The following is a 14,485-nucleotide window of genomic DNA, read 5'->3' as shown; positions in this document are numbered from 1 at the left end:
GGGAGTGGCATCTCATAGTGTCCATCTGGTCTTTGAAATATTGTGTCACTCAAAAGTTGTATGAAGCGAACGTCATCTTGAGACTCATACTTGTCCTCATAGTTTCTTTCATTAAAATCAGACTCCAAGACTTTAAGCACATCAGCTGCAGAGGGTAGAGGCACTTCCTTTGCTGTGACACGATGAACATAGCTCTGATTGCCTAGTCTGTCCAAGTGCGGATTTACTGACCCAATTGTACTCCATCCCAGAATAGTTCTTTGGGCAAAAGTCTCATTAACATTTCCAGTAATCACTTCTAGGGGTGCTAGAGCTGATGGGCAGTTATAACCAATTAACATCCCCACATCACAATCTTGAAGTGGCTTAATTTTATTTGCTAGAGATTTCAGGTGAGGCCACTGAAGTGCAGTTTCTCTAGTGGGGATATGAAACTTGTCAATGGGGATAAATTCTCGCGAATAAACTTGATCAATTTGGACTTGGGTGTTAGAGTCATAGCCACGTACTTTCAAATTGCAAGTAATTTTACTCACCACAACAGTGTCGAGAGAAGTCATAGTACTTAATTTCAACTGCACTGGTTTAGAGTCAACATTCAGTTCAGAAGCCAAATCTCCTAAAATAAAATAGGAGTCACTCTGGGTGTCAAGTAAGGCATAGGTAAGTAAGTATTTCCTTCTGAGGATGTGAAACAGCTGAGACAAAAACTGGCACTACGCTGGATGTGGCAGAAGATTTTCCTTGTTAGTACATGAGACATGGCTTTATGTACTTCCACATTTATGACATCCACGTAGCGTGCACTTTGTGAGACATTCTCCATTTCGCTTTGTCTTGGTTCTTTTACCTTTTCTATATGCAGACAAGTAGGGTGACGTTGGTTGCGCTTACTACAGGAGTGGCGCATCTGGCAATCTTTGCTTACGTGACCCTTTCTTAGACATAATTTTCACGATTGAATGTCTTTTCGTCCATAGTCTTTGCTGCAAACATGAAACATTTCACTATGCCATGCGCATCATTTCTGCAAAACAAACAAGGTGGCTTTGGTTTAAATGTGGCTACAGAGGTGTTGACTTGGGTTTGACAGTTGTTGAGAAAGTCCTTGCTCTCTTAACATATCTTTTCTCTGAAACTCTTTCATTCATTGAGAATGGTGAGGCAATGGGATTGCAGGCTACTTTGGCTCCCTTTGCATGAACTCTGTAAAGTGAGCAAAGCTGGGATATTCCTGTCTTCTGTCCATCTCATCCACAACAATGCGACTCCACCTTTGCACAATCCAATCTGGCAGTTTCTTTAATAATTTATGATTCTCCTCACAATCGTTTAAAATCTCTAGGCCCTTAACTTGAGGAATAGCCTCATGGCAACTTTGGAGGAAATCTACAAACTCTCTTAAGGCTAGAGGGTAATTATCATTTATTTTGGGCCACTTCGTAAGTTTAGTTCTAAATGCCCTTTGAACCATGAACGGACTACCATACCTTTCTTGTAGCACACTCCAAATGCCTTGATATGCCTGCTCAGTATTCTGGTAAAAGTATCCTTCCACAGCTATCTTTGCGTCGCCTGCAAGGTAACCTTTTAAGTACAACATTTTCTCACATTCAGGTAGAGGTTTATTGCCTATCAGGGCCATAAAGTATACCTTTCAATAGGGGATCACCACTGAAGGGGGCAGGCTCAGGTAAGGGAAGGCGGTTCAGTGTTAGAGAACTTGCGCCAAACGAAGCTCTTGTTCCACTGGTTTGAGGCAAAAATGAAGAAGCATGAGGGTTTAGGGAGGGCTCAACAGCAGGGTGACCATTCTCAACATTGTCTGAATGTTGGGATGATAGTTGGATATTTTCTAACTCGTCTTGAATATTGTAAACTCTTACACGTGCAGCTGCAACTTTTACCTCACCGTCTACTTTCAGTTGCTGTAGTTTAGTCTTCTCCTCCTCAATCTTGGCTTTCATTTCAAGCCCCTCTCTTTTTATTGTTGCAAAAGCCAGTGATTCCTTTATCTTCCAATCGCTCTCCATTGCTGAATTTGGCTTCATGTGCAAGTATTTCTCTCGAAACGCTGGCTTGCTCTACTTTGGTAGCAAGTTCAGCCTCTGCCTCTACTCGACCACTTGAGCCAGATGATCCTGATTGTTGGGCAGAAATTGCTTTTTCTGTCTAAGTATTTCCAAAAACTGAACCATACTCCTTTTTATTTAATATCATTCTGACTCTTCCCTTTTCAAGGTGATCATTAAAGGTTTCTTCAATAGTCTCAAGTCTCCCTTGAATGAGTTCACATATTTCAGTTGTAATCACATTGCACGCATCCATCCTTTTAACTATTTCTTGAGTCACTGGGTGGTTACAACGGTTGGGCTGGTAGTTCAATTTGACTACGTCATGTTTAGCTTTAATGTCGTGGCTTGCCTTATTTAGATGGTCAAGCGAGAAGAAACATTTTAGCCTGGTTCTAATATCTTGAGCCAATTCTTTCCAAGACTTGTAAGCTTTGTTGAATGTCTTTTCATGTTTCTTTGCTTCCTGTTCTTGCATCTCTTTACCCTTTTCCGTTAGATTTCGTTTGCGGCTGCTGGTTCTTGAATGTAACTGCTCCAAGGCACCCATTTCTTCAGCAGATAATGACATTTTGTTTCTTAACGTGCATGTTGCCTTTAATATACTGTCTGATACTCATTTTCAGTTAGTATTGTACTCTATAGTCAATAGTTTAGTCACGTCAGACATTTACACCATTTTGGCACTGAGTTAAAGCAATCATACATATCAAAATGTGAACTCAAACACTGCTGATACACTACGGAAGATTACGCTTCAAAAGGGTAATGGCAAACAGACCCATACAGTTTATGAGATAGTAGTGATTCAACATAAAGATAGCGAGTTAACTTGTGATTAACAACAGTCTTTACTTGGCATGATACCAAGCAGTTTAGTGTGGCGACAAACCAGGAACTCAAGATGGCAGCTGGCAAAAAGGTGGAGGTGATCTTGGCTGGCATGCAGATCCACTGTCAAAGTTTGGATTGGATGCAGCTGGTACACTGGAGTTCTTAATTGTCATCAAGCGACCAATCTTGGCTCGTTAGCGTTGAGTTTTCACTCGGCGTCGAGTTGTCACTCACAGGCAGTCGGGTTTTCACTGTAGCAGTCCCCCGAAATGAATGATGACGGAGAGTTCTAAACAGGTGCATTTGTCCTTTTTTATTGAAACTTGATTGTTCCATGTGAGTTGGCAGCACCGTGAAAACTACAAATAGAAAACAAATAAATGGTCTAAAACAAATACAAATACAGTGACTAATTGAATCATGTGTTCAGTAAATTAAATCACCACCCAGTATCAAACAAAACAGTCAAATTGGTTGAAATGAAATGAAACAATAAATCACAAAATTAAGTGTCCACAATCATAAAAACACACCTCGCTCCGCTTTCCAAGGGGTGCGAGTTCCTCCAGTCAAAGCTTAGGTCCAACGTGGCCATCGGCACTTCCACTCAGTTGTCCTTTCAGCTTGCTATGTCATACAGTTCAACCAAACATTTCCTGGCAGCGAGAGCGGTTTAAATAGGCACAGGCGCCCCCAGTGGACAATTACCGTACAGTTACACTCTCTGTGAGGACTTAGCAGACTACTTCCGAAGTAAAATCAATAACATATGATCCAGTCTTTTAGCCCGTCACATCACAAGTTTCAGTAAACCTGGACAATCACATTTGCAAGAGGATACACTGAAAGGTTTTGCCCTGGTTGACGCAAGGACACTTGGTTGAGTTTTCTCCCAGGTAAATCCAACAACCTGCCTTTTGGATCCAATTCCCACAATTCTTTTGAAAACATTTTATGGATTATTTGAGGAACAAATTTTAAATATAGTCAATTGCTCTCTCCAGACGGACGTCAGCCGCTGGAGTCAGAGTTTTGGTGACCCGCTGGGATTTGGAGAGGGAGTTCACCCTTACGCAAAGTGCTCCGGCTTCAAACGCTACCATCTCCGATGCAGACACCTTTGAGATGACCGACCTTGTCAAGCGAGCTGATGACCTGATTAATGTGGCAAATGCCTCACAGAGACCAGGCCTGGTCTACATGGTCACTGATCGAGCCAACGCGGACATCTCCGCTGTCCAACAAGGTCTCGCAGGAGTTAAACAGGTCCGGGCCGTGGGCTGTGGACAGCTGCTGCCGTGTGGTACGTGCTTTTAGCATGACAAATTTGGAGCATCCGCTCGCAACTGTGTGCCCGGCTGTAATTGGTCAAAAAACTAGTGGGCCGGCCGCCGATGGTCACACTGGTGGCCGGCACCAGGACTGCTAGTGAATGCTATTACTGGACACAACGGGCTTTTCTACCTTACGGACACCCTATCCTGACACAATCCATCTACCCCACTAGACCAGATGATGCACACCTGCCCAACATTGGACATCGAGGTAGAAAGACACTGGTCGCCGCCAACGGAATCGACATCGCCATGTATGTTTTTCGCAAGATCCCACTCAAGCTGGCTGGACGCCAATACACTTGGGATTTCACCATCGCCGACGTGCAGACGCCGCTCCTGGGTGCGGATTTCCTTATCTACTACCGCCTACTCGTCGATGTCACTAAACCGCCGGCTGATTAATGTCGACACCTACCAAACCACACCACTAAAGCCCTGTCATGGCAGTATGGGTCAGCAACTGCATCGCCACGACGGGCGGCTGCTACGACGATGTTTAGAAGGATTTTCCGACCGTGTTCAAACTGGAAGTCTGTCAAAATCTCAGCCAAGCACAGTGTCTACCACCACATAAAGACTTTCGGACCACCGGTTCACTCCAAGCTCCGATGCCTGTCTGCTGAAATGCTGCAAGCCGCTAAACAGGCCTTCTCGGAGATGGAGCAGATGGGCCTGTGCCAGAAGGCGTCTAGTCCATGGCCGTGCCCGTTGCATATGGTAAAGAAGCCCAATGGGTCCTGGAGGCTGTGTGGGGATTATCGCAGTCTAAATCTCCAGACTGCGCCTGACCACTACTCACTGCCTAACATGGCCGACCTCGCATCTCATATGGACGGCACCAGAATGTTCTCTAAATCACCCCATTTGGCACGTTCGTGTTCAACTACTGCACCTATGGCTTGAGGAACAGTGATGCCACCTTCCAATGGATCACGGACCACGTTTTTGGCAACCTTCCCTTCTGTGCCATCTACGTCAAAGACATCTTGATCAACTCCAAAAGTGAAGAGGAACACGAAAGCCATGTCCTGCAGCTTCGGAGGGACTACGGCCTGGTCGTGTGCCCAGACAAGAGCACATTGGCATGCCTAGGGTTAGAGTCCCTGGGCCATGACATCTCGGCGTCCGGCCTCTTCCTAGCAAAGTCGCAGCTGTCAGTGAGTTCTCGACACCGACCACCGTCAAGGGCTTACAGAAATTTATCGGCATGGTGAACTACTACCACCGCTTCCTTCCCCGCATTGCGACAGTAATATCACCACTATAAGAGGGTTTTTGACAGATCCTGGGTCCTAAAAGGAGACACTGTTTAGTTCGGCTGTGGTGAGGCTTCTATGCCACGTTGAGGCTTCCATGCCTCGGTGAGTCTTTTTTTTCAAATATGCTACAGCAGGGTGGAAGACGGGTGCAAGAGGAAGTTGGTCAAAGTTACTAGATGGAAACGGCAACGGAAGCACGTTTATAATGATAGTCGGACCGGCCTATAGGCGGATGAACGGACAGCGGAAGGGTACCTCGGCTGTAGGAGGAAGGCGATAAACGGACCGCAATTTTTTTGTAAAATGCCCAGCTCTGCCAATGACAATATGAATTTTAACAGACTGGAAAATCTTTGCACCCTGACCTTAATGCGCTCAATCTTCAGTGTAAAGAATTGCATGAAGTCATGGGCTGAATGAGAGGAGCTATTGGAGGTCGGCAGCTGTTGCGCTAGCATTGTATCAAATAAATATTTAGGATTGTTTTTATTTAGAACAATTAATCTGGAAAAGTAATTAGTTTTGGCTAAGGCGAGTGCTTCTTTATATATTAGTAAACTATCACACCATGCCTGAGAGAAGACCTCAAGTTTAGTCGCACGCCATTTGCGCTCTAGCTTCCTACATGATTCTTTTCGTGAGCAGGTTTCCTCAGTAAACCACGGAGTAGGCCGTTTAGGACGAGTTTTATGTCTTAATGGTGCAACGGAGTCAAGTGCATTTAACAGAGCAGCGTTAAAGTCATTTGTGAGGTTGTCAATTGAACCAATATAGCTCGGAAACGAAGAAGTTGCCAGGGGCAGTAGCTCAGACAGCGCAGCGGTGGTTGAAGAACTAATATTTCGGCTGCTAAAGCTTTGATTGTGGTCAGGGCGATGTTAATGAGCCTGCACTTCAAATTTTATTAAGTAATGGTCAGACATAACAGCAGTAAAGGTAACACCATTACATTTGAGCATGCTAAACCTCAGGTTAACACCAAATCTAAAGTATTACCATTTTTACGCGTCGCTTCGTCAATTATCCTCGTGAAATCAAAGCTATCATTTTTTATCTGAAACGCTGCAGTAAGTGGTTCCGACGGGAGATTAATATAAATGTTAAAGTCACCCATAATCACTATATTATCTGCATGAGTTACCAAATCAGCCAAAAATTCTGAGAACTCATCTAAAAATCCAGCGTACGAGGCGGGGGGACGGTAAATAACTGTGAGAAAAAACGGCAATGAGGCTATAGATCGCATAGCGAGCACTTCAAATGTTTTAAAGGCGTCGCTAGAATGCGTGCTAAGTTTGAAATCAGATTCATAAATAAGGGCTACACCCCCACCTTTCTTATGAGGGCGCGCAATATGTGAACTAACGAAGTTTGGAGGAGAGGCCTCATTTAGCGGTAAAAAATTATCAAGTTTTAACCAGGTCTCGCAAAGCCCAATCATGTTAAGTTTATGGTCTCTTATGAGGTCATTAACTAACAGGGCTTTCGAAGAGAGTGGTCTAATATTAAACAGACCGAGTTTCAGTAAAATAGGTTTATCCGGATAGTTGCCCATAATAGGATTCCTAATCATTATATTAATAAGATTGCGTTCCCTAGGTCCTGTATTGTACCTCGAACAACTATAAGCGCGGCGGGAGGGTACGACTGTCGGAATATGGCAGTTATTTATCGGCTCTCGACTACTATTATTATCATATTGCACCACCTCAGTAGAAACAATATCACTATGTGATGCAGGAATATGTGGTGTGTACGGCTCTAATCTAAATAAAAAAGTATGTGTGTTGTTAGAGTCTGGCATAGTGCTAGTTAACTCTAGCCTTACAGACTCCATACCCGTTCTTACAGGCTCGCTAATCACCTGTAACCCGACCTGCTCTGATGTGAACTGTCATGGAAGGCTCAAACAGTAATCTATATTTCTAGAAAGAGTGATGGCGCCTTCCCAGTTAGGGTGAAGGCCGTCCACCATAAGCAGGTTGGGTCGGCCCCAGAAAGGCCAATTATCTGCAAACTGCAGTCCCTGCTTACTACAAAAAGCTAGCCAGCCACCGGTTAAGCGAGAATAATCTGCTAAACCTCTCATCATTGCCTCTCGCAGGCAAGGGGCCAGAGACAATTACTTGATGCAGACTCATCTTTCTAGCGAGATCATAAGTCCTAGCTATGTTCTTCTTTGTGATCTCTGATTGCCTCATCCTAGTATCATTGGAGCCGATGTGTATCATTATGTCGGAGTACCTAGTGTTGTTTGCCCTGTGCTGGTGCCAAGTCCTTTTGCGAGTCAGCTCCCTACGATTAGCTTCAATGTCGGGTGCTCAGGCCCCAGGAATACACATTACGGTGGCTGGATTTTTTGACTTAATGTTACGGGTAATGGAGTCATCTATTACTAAAGTGCGGGAGCCAGTAGACCGAGGTGGAATTGGACTAGCTAACGGGCTGAATCTGTTATGCATCTGAACAGGCTCACCGCGATTAGCAGGCCGCTTAGGGCTAATACTAACCGGACTAGCAGGTAGGCTACAACCCATACTAACAGTTGTGTCCGCCACATCTACGGTTACAGCATTATTCTGCTGTAGCTGACGGACACGTCCCTCTAGCAGGGAAAGCCTTTCAATGAGACGAGTGCAAGTGGTGCACGAAGACATAGTTACGTGTAGTCGCCCGTTGGATGAAAGCAGTTGAGCAGTTGAGCAGCCGAGTCCGCCGGTGTCAGAGTTGTGCGGCCGAGACTGATGGAATCGGCGATCCGCTGCTTCCCAAAATTCTTCAGAGTAGTCTCAAAAAAAGAAGAAAGTCGTAGGATGCTGGGGAAAAAGACTCGCTCGTTCGTCATTCGTCTCTCCGGCGCGGCGGCACGCATGTGAGCCTGTACAATGGCAAGTATAGCAGATGAAATCTTGAAATGTTTTTAAGTAATATTCAAGACTGTCCCAATATGACAAAATGAGGCTTCATGAATCATTGAGGCTTTGCAGCCAATTCGTGTGCACATGGTTTTAAGCTTCTTGGTGCTTAATTGCTCTATGGCGTCATCAAGCAATAATCTACAGTATAAATTTATACAGAATGAAATATGATTTTAGGCCGAACAGCAGAGATGGGAAGTAATGAAGTACAAATACGTTGTAACTGAACTTGAATACTGTCGTTTTTTTCCGGGACTTTGTAATTCACGGAGTATCTTTTTTTATCACCGGTATCTGCACTTTTGGCGTGATACATTTTCAAAACAGGGTCATTACTTTTGCTCCGCCAATCATATGGAGGGTTACACCTTGTCCCGGACTTGCCAGCTCCTAGCTCTATCTCAAACTATGACATCACCCGAGAAGACGCTATGCTACAGGCGACGTCACAGACCCTTAATGATGAATGTCAACATTGGATCCAGTCTTCCCTTGCTCGGATGCGGGTCACCGGGGCCCCCCTCTGGAGCCAGGCCTGGAGGTGGGGCTTGTTGGTGAGCGCCTGTTAGACGGGCCTGCACCCATTGGGCCCGGCCGGGCTCAGCCTGAAAAGACAATGTGGGTCCCCCTTCCCATGGGCTCACCACCTGTGGGAGGGGCCAAAAGGGTCGGGTGCCCTGTGAGCTGGGCAGCGGTAAAAAAGCAGGGACCTAGCCAATCCGCGGCTACAGAAACATGGCACATGGAATGTCACCTCTCTGGCAGGGAAGAAGCCTGAGCTGGTGTGTGAGGCTGAGAAGTTTCGACTAGATATAGTCGAGCCCGCCTCCACACACAGCTTGATCTCTGGTACCAGTTCTCTCGAGAGGGTTTGGATACTCTTCCACTAAGGAGTTGCCCAGGGAGAGAGGCGCCGAGCAGGTGTGGGCATACTTATTGCCCCCCCCACCCCCCCCCCGGCTTGGCGCCTGTACATTGGGGTTTACCCCTGTGGATGAGAGGGTAGCCTCCCTCTGCCTTAGGGTGGGGGGACGGGTCCTGACTGTTGTTTGTGCCTATGCACCAAACAGCAGTGCAGAGTACCTACCCTTTTTGGAGTCCCTGGAGGGTGTGCTGGAGAGCGCTCCACCTGGGGACTCCATCGTTCTGCTGGGGGACTTCAATGTTCATGTGGGTAATGGCAGTGAGACCTGGAAGAGCGTGATTGGGAGGAACGCCCCCCCCGATCTGAACCCGAGTGGTGTTCTGTTATTGGATTTCTGTGTTCGCCACGGATTGTCCAGTGAACACCATGTTCAAACATAAGTGTCCATATGTGCACTTGGCACCAAACAAACGTATTGTGAGGGTTTGCTGGATTTGACTCTGGAATAGCAGATCGGGGTGGTGGTTCTCCTTTTTAAGAAAGGGGACCGGAGGGTGTGTTCCAATTACAGAGGAATCACACTCCTCAGCCTCCTTCGTAAAGCCTTCGGTAATATGGGGTACCGGGCCCGCTGATAAGGGCTGTTCGGTCCCTGTACCACCAATGTCAGAGTTTGGTCCACAATGAGGGCAGTAAGTCGAATTCGTTTCCAGTGAGGGTTGGACTACGCCAAGGCTGCCCTTGGTCACCGATTCTGTTCATAGCTTTTATGGACCGAATTTGTAGGCGCAGCCGAGGTGTTGAGGGGGTCCGGTTTGGTGGCCTCAGTATTGCATCTCTGCTTCAGATGATGTGGTGCTGTTGGCTTCTTCAAGCCGTGACCTCCAACTCTCACTGGAACGGTTCACAGCTGAGTGTGAAGTGGTTGGGATGAAAATCAGCCTTGGGATCCCTCCCAAAGAGCTGGAAGACTACTACCTACTTATTACTTTCACTAACGAAGTACATTTCAGAACCTGTACTTTTTCAGTTTTACTTGAGGAAGTATTTGAATGAGTACTTTTACCCTTACCAGATATTTTTTATACTAGTAATTGTACTTTTACTCAAGTACACAATGTCACTTGACGACCACAAGTAGCAGTACTGCAGTTTCAGCAGTAGTTGTAGTGCAAATATGGAGTAAGAAACATAAGTACGATGTTAATGAATCACCCTAAATAAGCATGAGCTTAAAACTGTCAACTGAAAACTAGTACTGTACTCCAAGTATTCTTTTTTAACAGTGTGACCTTCTAACGAGATAACCAGAGCTGGGCACTTGACCCTCATTGCCCGTCCGGCCACGACCCTCCACCCTTGACCTGGGTATCCTTCCGGCCGCGACCCCCCGGCCATATTCATAAACATTGTCGGACCCCCCCCCCCCCCCACAAAAAAAAAAAAAACGTGCAGTACACATTAATACTAGCTCGCCAGTAAACAAATGGAGTACAACTCAACTTTGTGTTTTTCTGCTAAAATGCTAAGGCGGCTAACTGACAATTCAACCATAAACGGCCATAAATTCAGACGTGTGGGAGAGTTTAAACAATTATAACTTTAACTGTTACCTTCAGGCCCTACACATGGTGAAGTGTAATGTTTATAGTTTTGACTGATTCATTTATAACAGACAATAGTGTTTAGGTAGTTTAATTAACTGACATATTTCGGCGTGTTACTTCCGCCTTCATCAGAGTGTCACTGGTGTAGTTCTTCGATCCATGTTTTTGGACTTCAGAATTTTTGTTTTCCCAGTGCCGTGTTTGCCTTTTTGTTTTTCTTTAATTGAATACTTAATATTGCACTTCATTTTCCCCACCTGCGTTTGGATTGATGCCCCCGCGGGAGAGATGCTAACGGAAGAGGTTTATTTAAAGACAATAAGCTGGCTAACTTACTATTCAAACCCGCTGTGGACACGCTTCAAACGTGCCACTTACGTACTCATCCAGCTGCGTGTACTTACTTCCATTGCGAGCCCTGGGGTTGGTTTTTTCGTATTGTATAATTATTTGAGTCCAACAGACGACAAGTCTGCAAGCATTCAACAAGTTACTTATTTTCCACACTTCCCCTCCTTCACACTTTGCAGCCTTCGAAATAAAAGCATGCCAGCAAACCACTACACAGCAGTTTTTCCAAAGTGCATGATGTGCCATACTTGAGTGCGCGCAGCTTGAATATACTCCCGGACAGAAGTTGTTTTGAAAGAAGCCTAAAAAGTTGCCTTTCACCGAGTAGGCTGAGATTAAATTTGGCCTCCTCGCGAGCACGTCCAGCCATTTTTTTTTTTTTTTTAATTTGTCACCCCCCACCCTTCCGCCCCAAAAATGGGCATCCGGGCGGACCTCAGGGTCCAACCGGTCCCGCCCAGGGACGGACTGCCCAGCTCTGTAGATGTCAAGTTTTTAAGTTGTTTTGGTGAACTCAAATCTAGCCCAAAGTTGAAAAAAGGCTTTGCGCACTGGAAAGGCCGTGGACAACTCGAAAAGTATTTTTCTCCTTTTATCTATTCTTTGGGTTGCTTCTTTTAGGAGAATTTCTTTTAGGTTATAAACCTAGACAAAGAAAGGTATGATTGAACAGGTCATCACTGTGAAACGATTGAAAGGAGAAATATTCAAAATTAGATTAAATGTCAGTCAATTATCAAAATGTAGGATTATCAAATGGTAAACATTATTAGCACAACCAAGCTTAAGATAAACCAAATAAACATCACGATAACAATATAAAAGGAAGGGCTTTACCAGCAGTCTCTCCACAGTGAACTTTCAGAGTTGAGTGTTTGTGCTGCACTGGTGCCTTAAATAAAGGAAATAGGTGAGCTGTGATTGGCTGATGGTGGATGGTTGTGATTGATTTTACTCTGACCAGGTGCCTTAAATGAAGGTGATTGGTGAGCTTTGACTGCTGATGGTGGTTGTTCCAGGTTTGGCGTGACAGTAGATAACTAATTTGAAGCTAACAACTAGGGCTGCTCGATTAAGCGATTTTGAAAGGTAACCGAATTTTCTGGATAAAACTATGTTAAAAACGTTCAAATCGTCACGTTCGATTTTGTTATTTTTGGTGTATCCAAGCCACCGTAATTTCCTCTGCATTTCCGCTTCCTCCCACTAGCGCGCAGTCCGAAACAACGACAACATCCATGGCTATACCGACGATTCTGCTATTTGCTCAGGCAATTGAGCGTTTAGTTAATAAATCGGGCAAAAATAGATCTGTAGTGTAGTATGTGCCCCGCATGTACAATACAACTCGTGAACTAATAACTCAACGTCTGAAAGATGTCCCTTTTTTTCCTCCTCGACAACGGACCTCTTGTCCAGTGGGACTATGCATCCGTACTTAAGCTTGACAGTGCACTGTATTATTGAGTGACAGTTTTGTATTAATGATTGTTTTATGTTTAAGCAAGACCAGGGAGAAAGGTGAAAGGCTAGTCACTAGCTGGTTGGCAAAATGACTTGCTGACAGACTGTTTGGTTTACAGACTTAACTGTCTACCTTCTCTCATGTTGATTATTTCGTTTCAGATGGTATATGCAATTTCTTCTTTCATTATTGGTTTAATTAAGAACAGATCTGAAATCTACTGTGTAAGTAAATTACTGTTAATCCCAATGGATTGTTCTGTGTGTATTAAGTTAAATTGACTGGTATTTTGAGTTCAAAGAATGAAAAATTAAGTTTAAATAAAGGACATTCAAAATACTTCATTTTCTTTCATTATTTTTTATTTTACAAAGAAATCGTAATCGTAAAATCGGGTTTGAGAGAAAATAATCGGAATTTTCTTATTAGGCAAAATCAAACAGACCTACTAACAACAAACTCCGACAACACTTGCTAAGCGGCGTGAGTTCTCCATTGTTATGAAACGAAGATGCACTGAATGAACCAATGACAATCACCTGCACTATCCAAGGCCTCGTTGTCGTTGGTCATATGATTTTATTTGAGAACAGACACACTCAGCGAATCGGGGCTTCTTTTGGCACACCCACTTTTGTTTAAGACACGCTCCGAAGCTGCGCTTTATTTGACCAATTACAGTTGCCAGTCATGAAATTAGCAAATGTAGGCGATTTGAGTCAGATTCATGTGAGATGGACTCATTTGTTAGAGCCACTAATTTCAATTGTCAGTCAACCAACCCAACTGCAACTTTAGCTGACGTCTGATTTATTTTTGGTTCATGTATGAACAAATACACCAGGTGATGAACAAGTTTAACCAGACTTAAAACATTGAAGCCTGAGCAGTTGTGAAAATAAATACACTTGTGTGGATGTGGTTTTCTGCCTCTGAAACATTACACTGTTGGTTAACCTCAATTTACATTACATTTGTCACATTTTTGAGAAGCCTGTTAATTAAAGGACACACATTGATTAAATCGTGACTACTTTATTTGAAAGCCATTGTGGTAATGTCTAAGGGTAAAATCATAAACCAACTGTTTTAAGAGTGTCTTACAGGAAAATTACATGTGATGGCAGTAGCGCACCACCCAATATAATAAGAGGCTGTGTGAAATTTAGAAACAGTGGCAGACTTTCAGAGGCCTATTGATTCCAGTTTTACAAGTCCATAGCATATTTTGTTTTGTCACTCATGATTCTGAATGAAATCCCCGTGTGCGGTATAATGCAAATGCAGAATGTTTTCTCTTACTAGAAATTCAGCCCTAGTCTTCTACCTTGATAGTCCATCCATCCATCCATTATTGATACCGCTTATCCTCACAAGGGTCGCGGGGCGTGCTGGAGCCTATCCCAGCTGTCTTCAGGCAGTAGGTGGGGGACACCCTGAATTGGTTGCCAGCCAATCGCAGGGCACACAGAGACAAACATCCGCACTCACAATCACACCTACGGGCAATTTAGAGAGTCCAATCAACTTACCATGCATGTTTTTGGAATGTGGGAGGAAACCGGAGTACCCGGAGAAAACCCACGCAGGCACGGGGAGAACATGCAAACTCCACAGTGGGAGGCCGGAGCCGGGAGCGAACCCACGACCTCTGAACTGTGAGGCGGACGTGCTAACCAGTCGACCTTGATAGTCATTAACAGCTATAGATTCAAACAGTAAAATCATATTCTTTCAAAAGCTTAAATTATTTGTGGTGTATTTTAATTATATTAAT

At 44.4% G+C, this 14,485-nt stretch overlaps 2 long non-coding RNA genes and 2 pseudogenes across 3 annotated transcripts in view; 1 reads left to right on the top strand and 3 right to left on the bottom strand.

The window, feature by feature from the left end:
- The window catches only part of LOC147140395 (uncharacterized), a 31,758-nt gene that overhangs the window by 7,220 nt on the left and 10,053 nt on the right, over nt 1–14,485 (top strand). The gene's annotated exons all lie outside the window — the stretch shown is intronic.
- LOC147140396 (uncharacterized) lies at nt 2,486–12,104 on the bottom strand. The gene is made up of 4 exons (XR_015088417.1): nt 12,081–12,104; nt 8,166–8,380; nt 3,440–3,562; nt 2,486–3,265 (listed from the first exon to the last, which is right to left on the bottom strand). It is a non-coding gene; the product is annotated as an uncharacterized LOC147140396 (long non-coding RNA).
- Nucleotides 4,837–6,748, bottom strand: LOC147140398 (uncharacterized; annotated as a pseudogene).
- On the bottom strand, nt 7,397–8,159 carry LOC147140397 (uncharacterized; annotated as a pseudogene).

The sequence above is a fragment of the Filicampus tigris genome, chromosome 10, assembly GCF_054856515.1.
Source record: "Filicampus tigris isolate MCC_2025a chromosome 10, RoL_Ftig_1.0, whole genome shotgun sequence".
Lineage (NCBI taxonomy): Eukaryota > Metazoa > Chordata > Actinopteri > Syngnathiformes > Syngnathidae > Filicampus > Filicampus tigris.
This window is presented reverse-complemented; position numbering and strand designations above follow the sequence as displayed.